The following is an 11,549-nucleotide window of genomic DNA, read 5'->3' as shown; positions in this document are numbered from 1 at the left end:
ATTTAGCAAAGATGGACAGCCTCTTTCAGGAAATGAAGAGGGGACCACCTCGAGCCCCTCAACAAACCGAGGCATACCTGGCGTAGCTGGTGCCCTTACAAACAGACAATTGTTCCCCGCCTCAGCAGGTAGTGCTGCCATAGACCTCTACAGCACAATTCCTGTCTCCATACTTCCTGGGGAGCCACCAAAGAAGGTCCCCACAGGAGTTAGGGGACCCTTACCCTCAGGAACAGTCAGTCTATTACTTGGAAGGTCTAAATTTAAAAGGTGTTACTGTACATACGGGAATAACTGACTTATTATACCGGAGAAATTCAATTAGTTCTTAGTTCCTCGACTCCGTGGTCTGCCTCCCCAGGAGAAATAATTTCTCAGTTGTTGCTGTTACCTTACGTAAAACTAGGAAGGAGCACAGTGAAAAGAACAGGAGGCTTTGGTAACACTAATCCAGCAGGAAAGGCTGTGTATTCTGTTGTCTGATGAAAGACCTATTTGCACAGTAACTATTCAAGGAAAAGATTTTGAAGGACTAGTAGATACTGGAGCTGATGTCTCTATTATTGCTATAAATCAATGGCCCCGGCACTGGCCTAAGCAAAAGGCATTCATTGGTATTGTTGGAGTAGGAGTGCCTCAGAAGTTTTTCAAAGTTCTTTGATTTTACCATGTCAAGGGCCAGGTGGTCAGGAAGGGACATTTCAGCCTGTCATTACACCTATTCCTGTCAATTTATGGGGTAAAGACTTACTGCAACAACGGGATGCTGAAATATCTATTCCTATGGATCAACATAGTAATAATAATAGACAAATGATGAGAAATATGGGATATTGCCCAGGAAAAGGACTAGGAAAAGATAAAAAATGGCCAATCAGAACCTTTAGAATTAAAAAGGCAAACAGATTGGACTGGATTGGGGTGTCATCTTTAGAAGCGGCCGTTGTTGAGCCTCCGGCTCCCATTCCTCTTGTTTGGCTAATGGCCAAACTGGTTTGGGTGGAGCAATGGCTGCTGAAACAGGAAAAACTGGATGCTTTAAAAGAACTGGTGCAGGAACAATTGCAAAAGGGACCTATAGAGCCTACTTTTTCCCCTTGGAATTCTATATTTGTCATTAAGAAAAAAATCAGGGGCCGGGCGCGGTGGCTCAAGCCTGTAATCCCAGCACTTTGGGAGGCCGAGACGGGCGGATCACGAGGTCAGGAGATCGAGACCATCCTGGCTAACACGGTGAAACCCCGTCTCTACTAAAAATACAAAAACTAGCCGGGCGAGGTGGCGGGCGCCTGTAGTCCCAGCTACTCGGGAGGCTGAGGCAGGAGAATGGCGTAAAAAACCCGGGAGGCGGAGCTTGCAGTGAGCTGAGATCTGGCCACTGCACTCCAGTCCGGGCAACAGAGTGAGACTCCGCCTCAAAAAAAAAAAAAAAAAAAAAAAAGGAAAAAAATCAGGGAAATGGAGAATGTCAACAGATTTAAGGGCTGTTAATGCTGTGATTCACCCCATGACTGCAGCTGAACAACACCTGACAGGACAAAAGGAAAATAAAAAGGCTGGACAAGATATATGGTGGAGGGATGCACATACAAAGAGCTGGGAAAAAGGAAAGATAATTTTATGGGGAAGAGGATTGGCTTGTGTCCCTCCAGGTGACAATCAGGTGCCCGTGTGGGTGCCCACCAAACATCTGAAGATCTATCATGAACCAGAGCATCTAGTGGACCCACCTGTACAGTGCAAATTGAAGGTTTAAGTATTGCTTTTAAGACTCTATTTGCTTTCTCTGTGCCTTCTGTTACAAGTGGCCTGCTTCTCGTATTCAACAGTAAGTTTTACTCCACGGTGATTAACCAAAGAGGCAGAAGCTTAGTTACAAATGCCTCAGCAATGGCATGCCTCCCGGCTACAGCCACATAAGTTTTTGCTTCTGTTTCAGTAGATTTACTAACGTGGGGGTGAGGGTTTTTGCAAGAGATGAACAAACCATGTAGGTGCCCTCAAGATGTGTACAACCATGGACCGTGTTCCCCCAGTACAAGCCATGCTGAGAAACTGTTGGAGCACCAAGGTTTTACCTGTAGATGCTTAATGGACCAATGCTTTCTGACTGAACTCCTCTCTACCCCGAATACAAGAGACCCTAATAGGTAGGCAGGGAGTATCATTGCCCCTATTCAGCATGAAGAAGTACAGAAGACGTACCTTCATCCTTCTGCTACCCCCCTAGGATTAAGGGTCCTCTTGTAAAAGGGAAAGGGGAGATAAGTAGGAAGCATTCAAATCAGAGCAACTCCCTTTTGAATAAGGGCTAAGAAAAATGAAGCTGGATCACCAACTGGCGACTAAGGGCTGCACAGCCTGCAACTGCCTTGCTCGATTAAAGAAGAGGCCACCTTATGCTAGTAATAATAGCTGTGGTCATTTTTACAAAAACAGAAGGGAGGCATGTTGGGAGAAAAGCTGAGCGTTGGGAGTGAAGTTAAGGCAGGCCTTGCATGTCTGCTAGACCTGCTGCTTGCTTCTAGCACTCCCATTATCTCAGCAGCCATATGTTTCTCATTCACTTGATACACTGTTTCCTTTCAACACCCACATCCTCACCACCTGTTTCTTTGAGTGCCAATAAATAGCGTGGGCTCCCAGAGCTTGGGGCCTTAACAGCCTCCACACTTGCAATTGTCCCCTGGTCCCACTTTCTCTCTCAAACTGTCTTTCTCATTCCTTTGACTCCACGGGACTTCATCGCCCCCACGACCTGGTGGTGGGTCTGCCACGACCTGGTGGCGGGTCTGATCACACCAACAAAAGAGTGTGTAATCTAATCAGGAGTCAGGACAGATATACAAACAGCTACTATGCAAGGCAGAATGAAACCACCACAAGTAATCAAAGTTCAGAGGGGAGAGGAAACCCATATGACTCAGGCGGGCTATGGGCAGAGGTGGGCAGGAGACAGGAGGAGGTCAGAAAATGCTGTGTAGGAGGCCGGGTGTGGTGGCTCACACCTGCAATCCCAGCACTTTAGGAGGCCCAGACGGGGGGATCACTTGAGGTCAGGAGTTCGAGACCAGTCTTGCCAACATGGTAAAACCCCGTGTCTATTAAAAATATAAAAATTAGCCGGGTGTGGTGGCACATGCCTGTAATCCCAGTTGCTAGGGAGGCTGTCAGGAGAATCTCTTGAACTTGGGAGGCAGAGGTTGCAGTGAACTGAGATTGCACCACTGTATTACAGCCTGGGTGACGTAGTGAGACTCTGTCTCAAAACAAAAGAAAAAAAAAATGCTGTGTAGGAAATGGCATTGAGATACGTCTTGAAGGATGAAGAGAGAGCTAAAGAGGCATTCCGGATGAAGGGTCTTCACGAATAAAGGTACAATGTGGGAACTATCAGTGTGTAGTCTGGATAGCAGGCAGAATGGGGAGTGGGGACCATTGGAAGGCCACTGGAGCCACTATGATGACAACCACTGGAAATGATGAGCCCTAGGCGGAGCACTTTACATCCTCAAGCCAGACCTTGGAGGTAGGTTCCCTTACTACTGTGGCATTCCTTCAGATAAGGAAACGGAGGCTCAAAGAGGTGACAAGGCCACACGGTGGACTGGTGGTAGAAAGAGCACCTAAGCCAGGTCCTTCTGATGCCTCCCCCACACCTCCTTACCACTGGAATGCCAGGCAGTGGCATTACTGAGGCCTTCTCCTCTAAGGTACCACTGTCCCAGCACACCTCGCCTGGCATGTCACGTCAGACAAGTGGGTCAGTCTTCACCTTAACCATGGAAGCTAGCTTGATCCCACCTTTTTGAGGTGAGCATCCACAAGACTATCAGGACCTCCTTCACCAGAATAGAGGGGATGCATGGGGAAGGAATATGAGGATTGCTGAGGATTTGTTATGCCCTGCTGTCTGCTGGTTTCCGTCTACTGTTTTACAGTCATGTAGGCTGGTTTCTAGTTCTCCTCTGGTCACACTAGTGTCATCGTGGCCCTGGGGCAGATCCCTTTGCCAGAACTAGGGTGGCTGGTCTTTCTTGGGAGACTGGAGGTTTCAACTATTCCTGGAACACTCAAAGGTTATCCAAGTACTGGTGGATGTTCATAGATTCCCGTCTCCAGTGCCCCAGCTTTCTGAGCTGTCATAAATTTTTTATCAGGTGGTCTGATCTTCATTAATGGCTGATCTTCTTGCTCTTCTCTAAAGCTCTCTCATCTTAACACGATATTCATTCCAAAAACACTTTTGACTCACAGGGAGCCTATTTCTCTATTTGTAAAAAGTGAACGTTAAGCTTAGATAACTCCAAGACCCAGCGCAGTGGCTCACACCTATAATCTCAACATTTTGGGAGGTCAAGGAGGGCAGATCACTTGAGGTCAGGAGTTTGAGACCAGCCTGGCCAATATGGTGAAACCCTGTCTCTACTAAAAATACAAAAATTAGCCAGGTGTGGTGGCGCACGCCTGTAGTCCCAGCTACTCGGGAGGTTGAGGCAGGAGAATTGCTTGAACCTGGGAGGCGGAGGCTGCAGTGAGTTGAGATCGCACCACTGCACTCCAACCTGGGTGACAGAGGGAGACTGTCTAAAAAAAAATAAAAATAAAAAAAGTAAAAGGAAGCTTCTGGACAGCTGAAAGTTGGCACAGCCCTCAGGTATACATAAAGCCAATTCAGGAGCTTCCAGGTAACAGTATTTCAGAGTTCCTTGCGCCACCGAAGGTGTACGACATTCCCCACCGAATTGGCCCCCAACCTATCGTGGGCCACTCAGAATATCCCACACCACCTGGCCACAGTGATTAAAACAGGGATGGGCCCATGAACCAACTGGAGCCAACTGGAGTCCTTCTTCAGGATTTGTCTAACTGGAGCAGCACTGGAAGTACTCCTTGTGGTCTACAGGCCAGGGTTTCCTGTGGCTCTGCTCCCCAGGTTCAACCAGCCTGATAATACAAGTGTTCAGAAAGTCACAAAGAGTTGGGCATGGTGGCATATGTCTGTAATCCCAGTACTTTGGGAAGCAGAGGAGGGCAGATCACTTGACCCCAGAGGTTTGAGACCAGCCTGGGCAATATGGTGAAACCTCATCTCTACTAAAAATTCAAAAACTTAGCCGGGCACGGTGGCACATGCCTGTAATCCCAGCTACCTGGGAGGCTGAGGTGGGAGGATCGCTTAAACCCAGGAGGTTGAAGCTACAGGGCCTCATGCTACTGACCTCCAGCCTGGGCAACAGAGTGAGACCGTGTCTCAAAAAAAAATAAATAAATAAAAAGAAAAAAAGAACAGTATAAAGACAATGAAGAGAGACAATGGAAGACATACCTGGTGGTAGTACAGCCCCTGGCTCCTCTCCCCTAAAACATTGGCGACTGTGCCCTATCCATCCTTGATTATGTAAACCCAACTTCTCTATTTTGCTTGAACTAGTTCAAGTTCAGTTTATATTACGTGCCACTGAGAGGATCTTAATAGATCCTATTTTTACAAATGAGAAAGCAGAATCTGGAGGAAGTGTGATTCACCCAAGGTCACACAAAGCTGGCCTGCCCATCTATTTCCACTACATCACACCACTGGAAGTTTAGCAGAAGCAGAAATGCCCAGGTCCCTACTCTTCTTTTGGTCTTTGTGACCTTCAAGAGGATCTGGCACCATCTCTTGAGGATCTCCAACTGTTTTTGATGTCAGAATCCTGTGGGCCCATCCAGACTTGACCCTGGAACATGGAGAGAAGTCAAGAGTCAAGGAGGGGCAGCAGCTCAACCCCGGGCTCCCTGCTCTGCTTGAAAAAATGAGTATGTTCTTGGAGTCCATCTTGTTCATTTGTCTCTTCCTAGTCCCCAACAATAGCTGTCCCAAGCAGACCCTAGGGATAAGTTTAATGAATTCATCAATCAGGGTCTATGGGAACAGCGGGGTGACAGCACTCAGGCTTTTGACTAAGCAGGTCAAACTCTTACCTGTCCATAAGCAAAAAGTGGGAGAAGAGCCTCAGTTCTCATCTGGAAAATGGGGATAATCCCTGAAGGAAAAAACTGGCAAGATGGTGTTCATGCTGATTAAAACTCTAGGACCCAAGACCTTAGCTTTTTGGGGGTTTTTGTTTTTTGTTATTTGTTTGTTTGTTTTTCTGAGACGGAGTCTTGCTCTGTTGCCCAGGCTGGAGTACAATTGCAGCTCACTGCAACCTCCACCACCCGGGTTCGAGCAAGTCTCATGTCTCAGCCTCCCATGTAGCTGGGATTACAGGCACCCCCCACCACACCAGGCTGGTTTTGTTTTGTTTTTGAGATAGTTTTGCTCTGTCGCCCAGGCTGGAGAGCAGTGGTACGATCTCGGCTCACTGCAAGCTCTGCCTCCCAGGTTCACGCCATTCTCCTGCCTCAGCCTCCCAAGTAGCTGGGACTATAGGCACTCGCCACCATGCCCGGCGAATTTTTTTTGTATTTTTTTAGTAGAGACGGGGTTTCACCGTGTTAGCCAGGATGGTCTTGATCTCCTGACCTTGTGATCCGATCCACCCGCCTCGGCCTCCCAAAGTGTTGGGATTACAGGCGTGAGCCCTGCTCTGGCCCTGGCTAAGTTTTGTATTTTTAGTAGAGACGGGGTTTCGCCACGTTGGCTAGGCTGGTCTCGAACTCCTGATCTCAAGTGACCCTCCTGCCTCAGCCTCCCAAAGTGCTGGGATTACAGGCATGAGCCACCAGTGCCTGGCCTAGAACCCAAGACTTGGGTATGGGAGAAAATAAGAATCCATTTATGGATTTCCTAGAGAGATAATGTGCTTTCAGAAAAACAAAAACAAAAACAAAACCCAAGAAACATGGAGTCTTTCTGGATTCCTTAGCCCAGGAACATGTGTGACACCTTGGGCAAGTCAGTAACCCCGAGTATCAACTGCCTCCTCTGTAAAATGGAGCCTGCCTTAGAGCACCTTGAGGACCTCCTATCACCTCTATGATCCCCCAGGATATAGGGAGAATGAAATGAATATGGGTCAAGCCACTAACACCTTCTAATGCAAAACCTTGTGGCTACTTTACCTCCACCTCATGGATTCATTGTGCAATGAGGTTGTCATGAAAAACCACCTGAGATAAACTGCTCTTGAGTAAAAAATTTTTCACTGCTGCTTCACTGGAATTCATTAAGCTGGAGCAGGGAGGGAAAGGTGATACAGGTTACAGATGGCTGAGGCCAGGGCCAGAGCAGATTTGACAGGGTCCTGGGGGAGTGGCTGAGGCTTCCCCAGGTATCTTAGGACAAGTGCAGCTCTGTCACAATTTTCAAAGGAGTAAGGGAGTAACCACAATTTCTTCTTGCGGAAAGACATGCTAAAGGGGTGTTTCATGGACACCCAGAAGAAAAGCAGTTCTGCGGATGTAAAAGGACCCAGTGCAGTCCACAAGAGAAGGGTTATCAGGAACTCAGAACCATCTTCAGAAGCAGTCATCTTTTTTTGTTTTTTGAGATGGAGTTTCATTCTGTCTCCTACGCTGGAATGCAGTAACACAATCTTGGCTCACTGCAACCTCCACCTTCCAGTTCAAGCAATTCTCCTGCCTCAGCCTCCCGAGTAGCTAGGATTTACAGGCATCCGCCACCACACCTAGCTAATTTTTGTATTTTTAGTAGAGATGGGGTTTCACCATGTTGGCCAGGCTGGTCTCTTAACTCCTGACCTCAAGAGATATGCCTACCTTGGCCTCCCAAAGTGGTGGGATTACATGCATGAGAGCCACCATGCCTGTCCAGCCAAAAGCAGTCATCTTGATGATCCTTCTTAAGGATGAAATGGGAGAGAGGGGTCTTAGAGGGGAGGAGTAAAAGTTGTAGGGTAGGGTTTGGAGGATGAATTTGAGAGGTGTTTAGCTTGGGAGGCACATGCTCTAGACCCTATGCCTAAAGAGGATCTGGGAGGTGGGGGTTTGGAGGCGTATAAACCAGAGCAGGAGTCAAATTGTCCCTGTTTGCAGATGACATGATTGTATATTTAGAAAACCCCATTGTCTCAGCCCAAAATCTCCTTAAGCTGATAAGCAACTTCAGCAAAGTCTCAGGATACAAAATTAATGTGCAAAAATCACAAGCATTCTTATACGTCAGTAACAGAGAGCCAAATCATGAAAGAACTTCCATTCACAATTGCTTCAAAGAGAATAAAATACCTAGGAATCCAACTTACAAGGGATGTAAAGGACCTCTTCAAGGAGAACTACAAACCACTGCTCAGTGAAATAAAAGAGGACACAAACAAATGGAAGAACATACCATGCTCATGGATAGGAAGAATCAATATCGTGAAAATGGCCATACTGCCCAAGGTTATTTATAGATTCAATGCCATCCCCATCAAGCTACCAATGAGTTTCTTCACAGAATTGGAAAAAACTGCTTTAAAGTTCATATGGAACCAAAAAAGAGCCCGCATTGCCAAGACAATCCTAAGTCAAAAGAACAAAGCTGGAGGCATCACGCTACCTGACTTCAAACTATACTACAAGGCTACAGTAACCAAAACAGCATGGTCCTGGTACCAAAACAGAGATATAGACCAATGGAACAGAACAGAGTCCTCAGAAATAATACCACACATCTACAGCCATCTGATCTTTGACAAACCTGAGAGAAACAAGAAATGGGGAAAGGATTCCCTATTTAATAAATGGTGCTGGGAAAATTGGCTAGCCATAAGTAGAAAGCTGAAACTGGATCCTTTCCTTACTCCTTATACGAAAATTAATTCAAGATGGATTAGAGACTTAAATGTTAGACCTAATACCATAAAAACCCTAGAAGAAAACCTAGGTAGTACCATTTAGGACATAGGCATGGGCAAGGACTTCATGTCTAAAACACCAAAAGCAAAGGCAACAAAAGCCAAAATTGACAAATGGGATCTAATTAAACTAAAGAGCTTCTGCACAGCAAAAGAAAGTACCATCAGAGTGAACAGGCAACCTACAGAATGGGAGAAAATTTTTGCAATCTACTCATCTGACAAAGGGCTAATATCCAGAACCTACAAGAACTCAAACAAATTTACAAGAAAAAAACAACCCCATCAAAAAGTAGGCAAAGGATATGAACAGACATTTCTCAAAAGAAGACATTCATACGGCCAACAGACACATGAAAAAATGCTCATTATCACTGGCCATCAGAGAAATGCAAATCAAAACTACAATGAGATACCATCTCACACCAGTTAGAATGGCAATCATTAAAAAGTCAGGAAACAACAGGTGCTGGAGAGGATGTGGAGAAATAGGAACACTTTTACATTGTTGGTGGGATTGTAAACTAGTTCAACCATTATAGAAAACAGTATGGTGATTCCTCAAGGATCTAGAACTAGATGTACCATATGACCCAGCCATCCCATTACTGGGTATATACCCAAAGGATCATAAATCATGCTGCTATAAAGACACATGCACACATATGTTTATTGCGGCACTATTCACAATAGCAAAGACTTGGAATCAACCCAAATGTCCATCAGTGACAGACTGGATTAAGAAAATGTGGCACATATACACCATGGAATACTATGCAGCCATAAAAAAGGATGAGTTTGTGTCCTTTGTAGGGACATGGATGCAGCTGGAAACCATCATTCTTAGCAAACTATCACAAGAACAGAAAACCAAACACCACATGTTCTCACTCATAGGTGGGAACTGAACAATGAGATCACTTGGACTCGGGAAGGGGAACATCACACACCGGGGCCTATCATGGGGAGGGGGGAGGGGGGAGGGATTGCATTGGGAGTTATACCTGATGTAAATGACAAGCTGATGGGTGCTGACGAGTTGATGGGTGCAGCACACCAACATGGCACAAGTATACATATGTAACAAACCTGCACGTTATCCACATGTACCCTAGAACTTAAAGTATAATAATAATAAAAATAAATAAATAAAATAAAATAAAAAAAGATTAAAAAAAAAAAAAAAAACCAGAGCAGGGAGAAATAAAAGTGAAGAGTTTGGACAGACATTAGGCTAGTTAATAGGGGAATTCTGGAAGAAGGTTTGGGGAAAGTTTAGAAAAGTGAGGGAGGTGTGGGGTGGACAGGGGTTTTAGGAGACTCTGAGAGGTGAAAGGTGAAAGATGGGGTGGGGTGGGGTAGAATGGAGCCAGGTACTCTGGGTGAAAATATAATAATCTGGTCAAAATGAGGAAATGGTGAAGAGTGGATATACTTCTAGGCACTGCGTTTTCACTTTTTGATAATTTAGTTACACCATGAAGTAGTCTTATAAACATATACCTTTAAATGGTTTTGCCCATTTAAAAATAATTCTTCAGGATCAGGCACGGTGGCTCAGGCCTCTAATCCCAGCACTTTGGGAGGCCAAGGTGGGCAGATGACTTGAGGTCAGGAGTTTGAGACCAGCCTAGCCAACATGGTGAAACCCCATCTCTACTAAAAATACAAAAATTAGCCGGGTGTAGTGGTGAGCACCTGTAATCCCAGCTACTTCAGGAGGCTGAGGCAGGAGAATCGCTGGAACCCAGAAGGCAGAGGTTGCAGTGAGCCAAGATTGTGCCACTGCACTCCAGCCTGGGCAACAGAGCTAGACTCTGTCTCAAAAAAAAAAATTGTTCATATTTTATTTCTAAAATGTGGAAACAAAATGTACAATATGGAAGCAAATTTTGGTATGTCATAAAATACATGTAATTGTGTATGAAACAGACGGGTGGTGTATTAGATGGGAGAAAAAAGCAGGTTACTAAAAAGTGAACTTTTGTGATGTATCATTTTTTAAGTATAAGCATGTTGTAACATATATACATGTGAATGGATTCTGATCAAAATACACCAAAATTTTAACAGTGATTGTCTCTAGCCACTCATACTGCTCGTCTATCTTGTCTTCTTTCTCTTTTATTTCTTTGAGACGGGATCTCACTCTGTCACCCAGGTTGGAGAGTAGTGTGGCACAATCTCAGCTCACTGCAATCTCCACCTCCCAGGCTCACGCGATCCTCCCACCTCAGACTCCCGAGTAGCTGGGTCCACAGGTGAGTCACTACGCCCAGCTAATTTTTTGTATTTTTTGTAGAGATGGGGTTTCACCCTGTTGCTCAGGCTGGTCTCAAACTCCTGAGCTCAGGTGATACAACCGCCTCAGTCTCTCAAAGTGAAGTGGTGGGATTACAGGCGTGAGCCACAATGCCCGTCCTTACTTTTCTGTTAAGTGTACACTACTTTTATAATTAGGTCAAAAAAGACAACTGTAGAAGGATAAAAAATATTGAAGGACTAGTTTTTCTAATTCATTTTCAGCCTATTTGGAACTAGAGTGTTGTGAATGTTTTTTATTTACAAACTAGTATGAACAACCCAACTTCCCAATCTGTCATTTACATTTTTCTGACCCCTATACATAGCCTAGGTATGACGTGATGGAAAAGGCTGGTTTAGAGATCAAGATGCTCCAACACAAACGTCCCCCAAATCCTGAGAGTTTTTTGTTTAAAAAAAATATCATTAAAACATTTAAAGACACATAAAACTACACCC

This window comes from Rhinopithecus roxellana, chromosome 13 (genome assembly GCF_007565055.1).
Source record: "Rhinopithecus roxellana isolate Shanxi Qingling chromosome 13, ASM756505v1, whole genome shotgun sequence".
Taxonomy (NCBI): Eukaryota; Metazoa; Chordata; class Mammalia; order Primates; family Cercopithecidae; genus Rhinopithecus; species Rhinopithecus roxellana.
The sequence above is the reverse complement of the archived record's forward strand: the minus strand, read 5'-3'. Positions refer to the sequence as shown.